At 42.0% G+C, this 13541-nt stretch overlaps 1 protein-coding gene across 1 annotated transcript in view; it reads right to left on the bottom strand.

The window, feature by feature from the left end:
* The window catches only part of LOC108902125 (cadherin-22), a 134963-nt gene extending 127021 nt beyond the window's left edge, over positions 1-7942 (bottom strand). Inside the window, exon 1 of the mRNA XM_018703869.2 lies at positions 7619-7942. The gene's annotated coding sequence lies outside the window, so the exon portion shown is untranslated. The remainder of the gene's footprint in view (positions 1-7618) is intronic.
* Between the last annotated feature and the right edge of the window lie 5599 nt (positions 7943-13541).

The following is a 13541-nucleotide window of genomic DNA, read 5'->3' as shown; positions in this document are numbered from 1 at the left end:
CCCATGCACTTATCTCTGCGCATGCTGATGTGTGTGTGTGTGTGTGTGTGTAAACATGCTTTACCCAGAAAAAACTAATACCATTAGTAAGACTGTACAACTATCCCCAAGAGTGTGTTCTCAATACATAATTCAGCAAACACATAAAATGTTCTTCTTGGTGTTTGTGTATGTGCACTAGTGGGTGGCAGTAAGAGGAAAGAACATCAAGGAGTATTTCAGAAAACCATCATACCATGCTCTCATATCTAAACTATTCAATCATCCACCCCCTTTCCCACAGAGGAAAATTCTACTGCACAATCAAACTTGTAATTTTTGCATCACATCATATTTCATAAGGGGACTCATTTTCTCATGCCTGACAGAGATCTGCTCCACAGCTTGGTATCACTTTAAGCACAATTATTTAAGGATGTCTTTTCTATTATGCCTCTGCAAGGTGCCAACAGCATCACACTGGAAAACAACTTAGTTCCAGTCCCAAGGAGTCCTTAAAAGGGGCTATAATAAGAGTTATTACTTTGCCTGGAGGAAAGTGATATCCATGCAGACTGCAGACACATTTCTTAAGGCTGCCACTTACCACACACCTGCTGCTCTCTGTCAGTCCACATACAATGTAACTGCCACAAATTAGAACAGTGCAAGAGTTAGTGTAAGACTGAAACTCTATGAGCTCTACATTATGCAAACACTTATTATAATGTTACCAGTGCGATTCATCACCTCCCATGTTTAATGCTGCAAAGCAGGAAGGAGAAAAGAGCTTCTACTGCAGCCTATAAAACAACTGACATGTTCACTGTATTATGACATTTATATAAATCAACCCTTGCTGTAGGCTAGCAACTACTGTATATGACACTATACAATACCTATCTCACTTGACATCAACATTATGACTCCTCCTCATTTTCTTTAATTGTCTCTCATTTGACTTATATATACTGTACCTTGTTCATCAGCCACTAGATTAAAATCCTGCCAGACAGAGATGAGAACGAGAAAGAGCAAGAGAGAGAGAAAGAGAGAGGAAGACAAAGAAAAGCCTGTATTAGCTGCTCACAGAGCCAAGTGTCTGTTGCTGGGCTGTATATCACCACACACTGAATGAAAAGCTTTGGGGGTAATTTTGACAAATATACAAATTGTGTATTGATGTTTGCTCATGCATCCATTGTCTTATCCGCTTATTCCTGGTCTGGGTCACAAGGTCCTGGAGCCCGTCCCAGCGTAGACTGTACAGAAGGCAGGAAAATACCCCTTGACAAGTTGCCAGTTCACAGATGGACTTACACAGATAGACACTCGCTTGCATTCACATTCACATTTATAGACAATCTGTAGTCTCCAGTCAACATAACACACATGAATCTGAACTATGGCAGGTAACTGGGACAGCTGGAGGAAACCAGTGAGCGTGGGTGTCCTGCTCTGCAGCACCAGTTCTAACTACTGAGCCACAGTGCTACTCTTTGAATTTAAAACAGCTCAAATAGGAAACTTTCAGATCCACTGATTTAAAGATAAAGAAAATACTACATTATTTTACATTATATTTCTACTGAAAATAATCCAGCTTTTAACCTAATGAACCAGGTAAACTCATAGAAGAGGCTTATCTTGATAACAAAGTGTTTCATGGTCCAGTTTGCAGGCCAACTAAACTACAGAGAGATGGGTCTTTTCTATCATGGCTGTACCTGAGTCACTCTGCAAGTATTTGAAAGTGACAGCCCATCATAAATCTCATTTCAGGGACACTCGTTGTCAATGAGCATCTTCACTCTGCAAAAATGTCACCTTATACTGCCAGTAGATAATCGAGATGAGACAAGAGCTGAAAAAACATGAGCTTCCCCTGTCAAACAGAATGAAGCTCATACTTACTGGCATCACAGTCACTTGCCGAGCAAAGAATAAAATTAACTACTTCTGAATGTAGACTGTTTACTTATTAAAATGACCCCAAAGCCTCCTCTCACACTGGGATGCATGCATAAATCTATGAAGCACAAACAAAACAATATGATAATAACTTTCTTCTTCACATCACCTCTAATCCTTCATTGTAATCTCCTTGCGTACAAAAAAATCCCCTTATATCTGTGCGTGTACATGTGTGCACAAGCATGTGTGTGTGTGTGGTAATTCACCGCGTTTGTGTGTCTCAATAGACATCAACTATTTCAGCCTCAAAAATGTGGATGACTTTGCCTACCTTGGCAGCCTTCATCCCTCCAAAGCCGACACTGATGCAGAAATACACCACCGCATAAGCTCTGCCAGTGGGGCTATGCCAGACTCCGAGGAAGAGTCTTTGTGAACCGTGACATCCAGGTGAAGAACTGCCTGTTTACAAATCAGTTGTTCTTCCCACTCCAGTGCAAGAGGCACAGACCTGGACCAGCTGACTAGCTACAGAAGGCAGAATTGACTACCTGGATCCCATCACCAGAGATGGAATCCAGCCTCCAGGAAATCGTGTACATTAGGTGGAAAGACAGGAGAACAAACAACAGCACACTGGGAGAACAGAACATGAAATACCTTTCTTTCGTCAAACCATCAACAGTGTACTGTACGTCAAGTGCAATTTGTTCATCACTGCAATCAGGCTGGCTCCTCCCTGTATCTTTGTAATTTTCAGCTATGAACAAAGCAAACTCACAAAATGATCAGATTAATTAAAAAAAATCTAAATTCACAATATACTGTATGTTCCTTAATCTGTCACATAAGAATGATGCTATAATGTTAACTGTGTGTTATGTTAACTAACCTAAATAGAATTTTTCTTTTTTTTTTCATTTCAGTGCGATGCTTAAAATTATCTCCATATCTCAGTAACTGCCCAAAAATCTCTTCTTCAATTCACTGCCCAAAAGTCCTTTGATTATTCCATTTACCGTATAGTTGAATGCATGTATTCAGATTTTGTTTGAACTCTCCGTTCAATATTACTCCTTTGGCTTCAAAGAGACTGAAGAGACTGATTCCATATCCACAGATTTCACTGCATTATAAGGACAGATGGACCCAGCAGCTGTCTGAAACTTGTTAGTGTCCATGTGCTGCTCTTGTTGCTTGATTCTTTGCTGTTTTGCTTCCATTGGGAATTACAGTATTATGATGCCTGTGACCTTTAGAAATGTGCATCTAACCAATGCAATGTCCTGTCAGCTTTTGGGTCAAACAATATAATTATTAAGAGAAAACCTTTGAGCTGCTTTTAAATATAAATATAAAATCACCAAAGCACTTGTCTGATACAGTAGGTGAACATAAAAAATATGGTTGTTTTACCATGCATGTTTAGACTTTACTGATTTTTGACACAGAGTAAAATGACTACAAGTGTCAGTGTTTTTTTAAATATTTCAAATGATTCATTTAATTTAGAGGATTAAGAATAGTATTATCTGTTAGATGAGAAGATCAATGCAACTGTCACGTCTTTATGACAATGTTAAACATGCAGATGCCGTCAGCAGGTAATTAGCTTAGCTTAGAAAAAAGACTGGGAGAAGGTTAAAAAGGCTAGCCTAGCTATCTCCCAACCAGCATGTCGAAGGTTTACAAGTTAACACTTGATTTCCTCTGGCACATACCACAGATGTAGTGTTTGGTTTGTAAAATTCAGAGGTACTGGTGGGTGTATTTTTGAACTTTGGACAGAGCCAGGCTAGCTGTTTCCCCCTGCTTCCACTCTTTATGCTAAGTTAGGCTAACCTACACTTATTGCTGACTGGTTGTAGCTTTATATTTATCATACAGACACAGCGTGGTATAAATCCTCTCACACAAAACACAAGCTTATTTCGAAACATGTTAAAATTTTTCTCTTGAGTGACTGGTGATAAAACATGACGATGATACAGTGAACCACATGGTATACACCTGGACAGGTGCTCCAACACAGCCTCACAGAAATTGAATCTCTAACACGGCTCCAACAATGACAAAAATACTGTGTTAGCAGCCTGCTTCTTCACAAGTAAAAGCATCAAAAAAACTAGCAGAGTTTCCTCAGCAAAGCCACAGTGCTCTAAAAGTGTTGCCTGTAACCCTTCTCCTTGAAATCAGGTGCAAACAGGACTGGAAAATCAAGCACGGAGCCTGTCTGCAGCCCTCAGCTCTCTATCTCCTCCTACCCAGAGATTCCATCACAGAGCTTAAGAGTTAATATGGTTGATGCAGTCCCTGCCCAGAGGGGGTAATGAAGTGACTAAGGGCTGACCGTCCCTGACCGGCGACAAGACAGCAGGTGTGAGCAGTGAGGAGTGTGACTTTCTGAAGGTGTGTGTGAGAAGGAGAGTGTGTGTGTGTGGATACTAAGCTCGCTGAGAATGAACCAGGCTCCTAACCACAGGTCCAGATCAGTTAGTTGGCCTAATCAGTCCCCTCTGTTTACCCCTGTATCAGTCATCTTTACTGCCACACTACTGCCATCTATCAGCCTCTTTCTCTCTGTGTCTCTCCCTCTGTCTATCCAAGCCATCTCTCCTTTAACACTACATTTATGCTCCAGCTTGGTAAACGGTAATCAATGTCTCCCAACAGTGGACTGCTTCATCTAAACGATTTTTCAGGACGTGTGTGTGTGTGTGTGAGAGAGAGAGAGACAAAAATAGAGAGAGAGGGAGGGAAATAAAAAGAGTGAGAGACAGAACTTTTACTGCATGCACACACATTAGCATTAAAGTTTTGTATATAAGTCAACTTCTATTTTTGTGTATCCATGATTTGTGTGGGTCTGCGTGTTGAAAAATGTGTGAAAATGCCTGTCTGGAATTGGCACTGACTCCAGAAGCTCACAGTAATGCATTCACTTTTGGTACATAAATCACAATCAGCCCATTCTGCCATCTGGGTTACTGCTACATGGCCCTTGTAATGTACACGCTGGTTAGACCACCGGCTGAATAAATGAGGAGTCTGGGATACAAAGCAGATACGTGTCTGTAATGGACAGTAAGGTGGCAAATTTATTCCTTTTCCTATTTTTTTCTTGCTGACAAAAGGTTTTATATTCCGTGTGTATGGTGCTGTGCGCACACACACACACGTGTCCCTGTACATCAGCCAATCAACTGATCTTAAAGCCTCGTAACAACATCCACAGTGTGTACGGGTGCGATGGTAGGCAGGCGAACAAAAGACGGGTTCAGTAAATAAATATGACATAATTACAATAAGAATAACAAACACCACACAGAGAGGCATTTGAACAATGTTACAGAGGTGTGAGTAGATATGGAAAATTAATTTCAGCATGCAGTCCACATCGCACCATGATTACAGTTTAAAATAATGACTCAATACTTTAATTCCTTAATTACTCAGACAGGATTTTCACACCATCTCTTTAGATATTGTTACTCCAAAAAATCAAAGTATTTTGTTAGAGAATCATACTGAGTTATAATTTCATTACACTGATTACATCATTTATAAACACTGAAATAAAAATAATCGCCTCTTCTTACAGAGAGTGAATGTTAAAGAGAACTTTAAAGCATTGATTCTGCTGTAAATTTGCTGTAAGTTTTGCTGATCTCCACAACGACCAATTTTCATCCTATATTATTTCCTGCAAAATCAATTTTCCAAACACAGGGTCAGTAAAGGTCACGGGCTTCACCCAGAGGTCCTGCCTCTGTGACCGATTCCTTCACACATCAGCATCTAATTGGGAAATTAAAGTCATTGATTGTCTATTGGGACGAGAGGCATTTCTTTCACTTTCCCAAACACCAATTAGCTCGGGATAAATGGTAAACTGAGGCGTGCCAGCAGTCTCACACACACACAGCTCCCATGTGTTCACACACACATGCACGTGCACGTACATGCCGACACACACGGTCAACGAGGCAGATGCCCTAAAGGAGTAAACTTGAGCATTTCTAACCTCAGCCAAGGTCATGCAGTAATATCCAAGCTTAAAGTGTAGTGTAACCCCACGGTCACAAATCATATTCTGCAATATGAAGCACGCACACACATATACACACACACACGAGTCCTCCTGTTGGGAATCGGTTGTATTTCATCCAGATACCACGGAGATGAAGGGTCTGCCTCCCAACAAAACAAATATTAAGTTGTGATGGGGAGAAATGGATCAGTGTTGCAGGTGTGATGTACGTACGGCCGTGCAGTGACTCTGAGATCACGAGAAGCTCAATCACATCACAATGAAGCTTCTTCTATAATAAGAGCAGGAGCTGCCATCCATCTGTCTCATCAGAGACGGCTTTATGAGCTACACAAATGTCAGATGATATTTAAGAAATCTAAATGTCACATCTACAAATAATTTGAGTGGTTGAGTTGCATGAATCAACTTAAAAGAAATCTTAGGCAGCAGAGCTGAATGAGAGGCTGCAGAGAGAGGGAGAGAAGCAGAATTCAAACAAACAGTAACTGCTGAGAAACGCATGTTGCACTACATTTTGGATCTTGTCCAGCAAAATGTGTGAAGCAAACAGGATAGGAATTGCTGCTGATGCTAATTTGATCTGTGAATACCCATTAGATCCACGCAAAGATTTAAAACCATTCAAAATATTAAACACATGAGACTAAGCCTTAAGTCATTTGTGTTAATATGAATATGTGCACAGTAGAGATGGAGTTCATTTACAAAAGGAAAGGATCGTTAATTGTGCCCCTTTTTCTCTGTAACACACTTTAACGTTAAAGGCTTAACACAAAGCCAGATACACGGTGTAGCATTGCTTCCAGACAAAACTGTTCTGACGGTAGCGTGCGTTTAAGTCTGCTTTCAGTCATTCAGCAGCGTGGCTTTAGTGCACAGTGGCACACATCCAACTTCCAAATGCATCCTGTTGGCGCATCAAGTGGCTGCAGTCCTCGGAAACGCATCCCACTGTGCAGGGGGTGCGTGCGATCACTTTACACCCATGTCATTTCATTTATGCGAGTCGGAGGGGCCACTGCTGTCACTGTTAGCCTGGCCTGCATGTTTACACACATTTCTACTCCTGATTACAGGAAGCCGCAAATTCTTCACACCGGAGGATTTAAATTCGTGCAGCCAGGCCACAGGGAATGAAACGCAGGCGCACACTGGTGCTGCCCAATCTCACTGTGGAGATCTGACTCCAATTTTGCAACAATAAATTTACATGACGCAATTCTCAACGCACATTCACCAGTCGGACACAATCTCCCACTCCGTTAGAATTAGACCGTTCACTGTCTAAATCGTTTCTTATGCTCGGAACCACGGCTGCTCTCCTGCGCAGCGCTCATCAGCGCCTGCACTAAACCCGCCGTTAATTGTGTTTCAAGTGGCAACAAGTTAGAAGGTGATGTTCAGCCTTGAAGTGAAGATGAAAAAGGGGGCTCAGTGAAATGCACACAAACACACAGTTTCTGTCTCCGCGCACGCACACAAACACAAGCACACAAAAATCACCGTGTATGCATTTATGCAATTTCCCCCCTATTGCAGTACACACAAAACTCCGACAGTGCAACGTCGAGGGGCGTGATGCAAGTCCGGCGGAGTTGCATGTTTTAAGAGCAAGCCGCTGCACAGTGAACTTTCTCTTTGAATTAAAACACCTCCCCAACAAAGTCCTACCTTCTGTTATCGTGCGGGCGGAAACAAATGCCTTTGGCCGTGTCAAGTTGCCGAGGGATGCGGTGCCGGGGGCATCAACTTGCTGCCTCTTCCCGGAATGAAAGGTATAGGATTCCGTGTGATGGTGAAAATGAGAAGGACAGACGCTCCGTGCGCCCTGTCTGCCACCGCGCTGCGCGTCTGGAGTCTCCGTTCCGAGGAAGTGCAGGGGAGAGAGGGGGGACGGCCGAGCCGCTCTCGGCACACACACGGCGCGGTGTGGAGAAGCCCCTGGTGGTGATGGAGGGAAGCTACAAATGAAGGAGAGGTGGAGGAGAGAGAGAGAGCGAGAGAGAAAGAGAGAGAGGTATGAGCACGTGCCTCAGTATAAAAAGGTGTGTAAACTCCTTCACTGGCTTCACTTTAAACTACAGCCTGATTACTCAGTGTATCAGTCCATTATCACAACCATTACATTTACAGTCCACAGACACAAAGATATGTTCGTATAATTCTGTGTTCTGACGCTAAAATATAAAGTGAATTCAGAACGTTCAGAGCTACAGCATGGGTAAACTTAGCTACACTGTCCACCATGTCTTCACTCCTCAACTCCACAATGTAACTCTGCTCCTCAGTGGAAAGTCCATACAAAAGTGTAGACGTAGATTTTCTGTGCAGTGTTGTAAATTGTTGATTCGCTGATTCTCATCAGCACAGTGTGAGACAGATGGGGCCACCGCGGTTTTCAGATGACTTTCAATACCAGTTTTTATGACCTGCATGAGTTGTAGAAAACAAAGGTAAAAGGAAATGAAGAAATACTCGAGCACAATGGACTGTGATGAAGTCCGGAGGTGGTATTCAGATGAATTTTCCTCGGGCATTTGAGAAGGTGAGAATGTCAAGAGTGGCTGTTTCCTTGAAGTGGTTCACCTGCTAATCAGTGTGTGTGTGTGTGTGTGTGTGTGGCTGAGAAATATGCAGTGAGGGACAAGACTGTGACAGAAGGAAAAAGAGGGAGAGGTTTTTTGGGTGCAGACTACCAACAACCAGCTGGAGTCTCTCGGAGGCTCAGTCAGCAGGGTTAGGGAGGTTAGGAAGCTGATGTACCAACAAGGATTTTAAAAGCCAGTGTGCAGAGGCTGTTCACAGAGAGCTGAGCTGCTGAACAGAGGATGAAGAGACGCAGAGAGAGAGAGGAAGAGGAGGCAGCAGGGGGAGTCAGAGAGAAGAGACGGGTTATATTTGCTCTGAAGTTTATTCCAAATAAGGATTTCATGAGTGGCAGATTACAGATTATAACCTGGTAACTGGAAAGTTCAACTCCTGGACCCAGAGGGAAAAAATACTTGTAGAAACATGAAATGGACAAAAGATTTCTGGCTGTGGATACATGTAGTCTGTTTTCATGATTTCTGAGACCTTTTTTTTTTACATGATTAACAAGTAAAGTACCGACTTCATTCGATGTTGAGTTAAACAAAGATTTTGTCTTGTAATCATCTTTTTTCCTCACAGCTCAACCTTTACCCCACGCTTCAGTATACTTGCTGTCCCCGGTCATTTTACACAGCCAGCTCTTGGGGGGTGGAAGTGCTGACTAAGGGCATGTCTCTTGAATATTACATTTTTCCTCAGCAGCGAGGTGTTGAAACTCTGCCCGTGCCTATCGCTCAAGCCCATAATAGGAACCAGAGACCAGCAGCTACAAACATAAATATCTGTGGATATAGTACTGTAAGACACAAGCAGCAACAGATCAATACAGGACAGCATGAGAGACACGGGGGGCGGGGGGGTCATGGGTAAAAGGTCCGTAGATGGTAAAGGTGGTGTTGGGGACACTTCGCTGCTGCTACACTAGCTCCCATGTGCAAACTGACTATAAAGGAAGCCACCAGTCAAAGGTTACTGAAGCAATCTATTTTCTCCCAATAAAGAGATGGTTCTCCTGCCACACTGCTGCTGTGTATTACAGCCATCTCCTCACATGACTGTATCCTGGCCTGCACTTCCAATATTGCCTCTGCCCCATTACTGTGGCTGCTGCTTCAAACTTTGCTTCATACTGTCTGTATTTGGTTTAAACACGTCGTACACTCAGCCCTGCAGTATGATTTAACCTGGCATGTTTACATGTACAGCACTGAGAAGCTGCAGCAGCACGTAGGTCAAAATGTTGTCAGCTGCTGTTTATGGTCCTCTGCCCAGTTTAGCACCACAGGAAACGCCTCATCTGCAAATGGAGAGACCGGCTGATCCCAAATCAGAACCATGGACAGCTCCTCATCCCTAAACAGCAGCCTGTGAGAGACTGAAGGACAGAGCTGATCCCAAATCAGCTTCATGGATAACTCCTTACTTTCAAATACAATACTGTGAGAAGGGTCTAATTAAGTGCTGATACCAGATCAGCACCATGTACACCAGACTCAGGAGACTAATAGAGACTGTAGGACAGAGATGTTTCAGAGCTGATCCCAAATCAGCACCAAGGACAACTTCTCATTCCCAAACAGTAGAGACTGAAGGCAAGAGCTGCTTCAAAGCTGATCCCAAACCAGCACCAGGAACATTTCCTACTGGAGACTGTTGGACAGTGCTGCTTCAAAGCAAATCTCATATCAGGAGCACGGACAATTCTTCATTTTCAAATGGAGGGCTGTAGGAGAGAGCTAAATTAAAGCTGATCCTTTATCAGCACCATGAACTGCATAAATTATTCATGCAACCTCACTACACCAAACAGAATTTCTGCTCTTATGATGGCACGGGAAGCAACCCTAGTGTGTTTCCTTTGGGCGGCGACGGCAGCTCTAGACAAAGAAGTCTAGAAGCAATATTTAAAAATTGACGTCATACAGTACACCACAAATTCTCTTTTTAATCCTCTGGTTAAAAATGGTTCAAAGAGCCTGAGTAAATTATAATACAAGTTTGAAGGGCAAGTGTGATGAGCATGAGGGAGTGCTGTAGGGGACAAATTCAGGTAAAAAACAATCATCCCTCTGACAGAACAGAAGACATAATCAAAGTATGGAAACAAATAACTCAATTTATATAGTGGTCTAACTTCTATATGACTTAGAGAAGAAGCCAGTCGTTGGTTTGAGGGCATGTTATTTAAAAAAATACACAGATATTATAGAAAACACACAAACTAAAATAAAATATATAAAGCATCAGTTAAAAAAAAGAAAAGAGGACTATCAGGATATTTACAGCAAAAACTTAAACACAGCTTGCCAAGATTTAGAAATGAGCAGATACTGTTTCCATACAGGACAATACACACCAACTCCATCACTTCTTTTTTTAATTGAATAAAGGTTTGTCTGTGCTATGTGTCAAATTAAGGGTCTTTGGTTTATTGAAGGTTCACTCTAGCCATTGCAGGGCCATTTCAATTCAATTTAATTCAATCCAATAAACTTTATTTATCCCTGCAGGCAAGTTTTCACGGTGGATAAAAATACATTAAAACAACACACACACACACACACACACACACACACACACATTATGAATATAAAGAGTTTCCAATTCACAAAAATTCACCTTAACAGAAACTCTATTCTAACCAACACCTGCCTACTTACATAAGCAAAAATAACATTTACATTTAATTATTTTCAATCAAGTCTTAAAACTGTACGAGCACAATTAGCTGTTAACCTCGAGATCCTGAGGCAGAGAAGATGTTCAGTCACACACTAGCAACAAAAGGCAGTTTAGCCCCAGAGGACAAATAAAAACAGGGCTGCAATTATCAAACATTAAATACCTCAGATATGAAGACAGATTAAAACAAGACACTGAAGCTCATACAAAGTGGAGCAACAGCATCCTGGAGCTTCAGTGCAGCTCTTCTGTCTCGCTCTCCTCTTTATCACATTCTATCAGATCTATCTATAGTTGTACTGGAGTATTTTCTTAGCCGTGTCAAAGTGAGCTGCAGGCCCTGGGTTAAAATCAACACACCTGCCAGACATACCCCTCTCAGTTTGGAGAGATCAGAGAAGAGCAACCGGAGGCCCAAATCAATAGTGCATCATCCGTGTTTTACTATGTGTATTTCAAGCCACTGCCTTCTACTTGAAATCACCACCTCCAATGCATTTAAACATGGTGGTTCAGTGTATGGCAGCTCTGAGTTAAGAGGCTTTTTTCCTATTGAGTTTATAAAAGAGACAATTCTTCTGCAATTTCTAGCAATCTATTGAGCATTTCCTCTATTTCTCTAAACCTTCAAAAAGGTCATCGTCAGATCTGCAAACTAACCGTGTGCTATATTACTAATGTTATGTCAATAAAAAACAAGTTTATCCTTTTATATCCCTGTCACATTTATGGTTGACATGAAATGCTCATTTATACTCACTCATATATTGGGATAAAAAAACGTTTATTAATATGAGTGTTTATTAATGAGTTTGACAACAAGGAAAAGCCAGTACAGCACAACAAAGTGGCTGCAGTTATAACTCACAGCCACTTAAGTGCTTTTAAACATCATAAAATAAACAGAGGCTCTGTGGCTTTACAGCCCACAGACAACAGACAGAGCTAAAACATACATCAGAGACCGAAAAATACACATCGTCTGTATTCATCTGTATCATAAACTATATCCACACAACAGTGATAACTCCATGTGTGCGCTTATGTACAGATGGACGACGAATTATTAATGGAGAAACCAACATAAAGTGTCTTCACTGCCTCTCTGTCAGATTCTACGAGTCTGAGCTCTCCTGGACTCATGAACAGTCTGCCTAAAGACACTCTCAGTCTCAGGTTTTGATGATGGTGGTGAAGATGCCGTCTGACACTTTATTCCAAAACCTCCCATAGGGGTTCAGTTGGGTTCAGATCTGGGCTGTAGTCGAAGTATCTGAGTGTCAGCCACGATCAGGTCTCTAAATGTCTCATTCATTCATTATTCAGTATTATTAATTTGTCTCCCATCTGTATGTGTGATGGTGTGAAGATGACTTTAGAGTGCGATTCGTAAATAAAACATTGGTGTACACAAATCAATACAACAAATCACATCAAGCAACATTGTCCCAGTCTTTTGCTCAGGCTACAGGCGAGCCCAGTTATCTCACCCATTTGACAGACATCTGAAGTATATCAGCTTCTATCTCTCTGTTCATCTTCTGCAGCATGTGGGTAGAAAAGACTCTCAGATATCACTGAGACTCCTGTTGCCCACAGCAGATCACAGTCCCCCAGCAGGGGTTGTAAAGTACCACGACTTGATAATCTGCGCTGATTTGATCCTATCTTCTTGCAGGCAGTGGGATCTCCTTCAAAGGAACCCTGCCAGTTGAAACTATCTGCAGACTCTATGTCACTGCAGCTCTTTTACATCCATCCATTCACCTAAACGACACTGAAGCACCACATCAGAGCTTGAAACTACGCTGCTTTGGAGCCTGGTGAGAGAAAATAAAGGAATCTGCGCTCCAATCAAGGCCCCGCACCGTCAACGTGAATATACAGAGCAAAGTGTGACTCTCCTCATCAAACTTAATGTTCATTTGCCTCACACTGTGGAGCAGCAACCAGACTGACTCAATGCTAACCAGTCCAGGAGACCTAAAAATAGTCCTTCATATTTACCACATTAATCTTTCTCTACGCCCCTCAGAGACATTATATTGGGGGTAAAATCCAGTTATTTTCCCAAAGAGAGTTTCTTTAGTCATATAATATTACCAAGGCATTGCATTACATTGTGTATGTGTGTGTGTGAAGGGGAGGGCTTGTTCCCAACGCAGAAGCAATTTATTGCACACCAGTCTATTTCACTGAGAGCTTAAGAATGTGTGAGGAGGAAATATCAGCATTTTGTGTTCATAACACAATTCTACTGTGGATCCACAGCTCATAAATGGAGAAAGAGCAATATTCTACCACACTCTTATATTATGCT

Source organism: Lates calcarifer, linkage group LG12, assembly GCF_001640805.2.
Source record: "Lates calcarifer isolate ASB-BC8 linkage group LG12, TLL_Latcal_v3, whole genome shotgun sequence".
Taxonomy (NCBI): Eukaryota; Metazoa; Chordata; class Actinopteri; family Centropomidae; genus Lates; species Lates calcarifer.
This window is presented reverse-complemented; position numbering and strand designations above follow the sequence as displayed.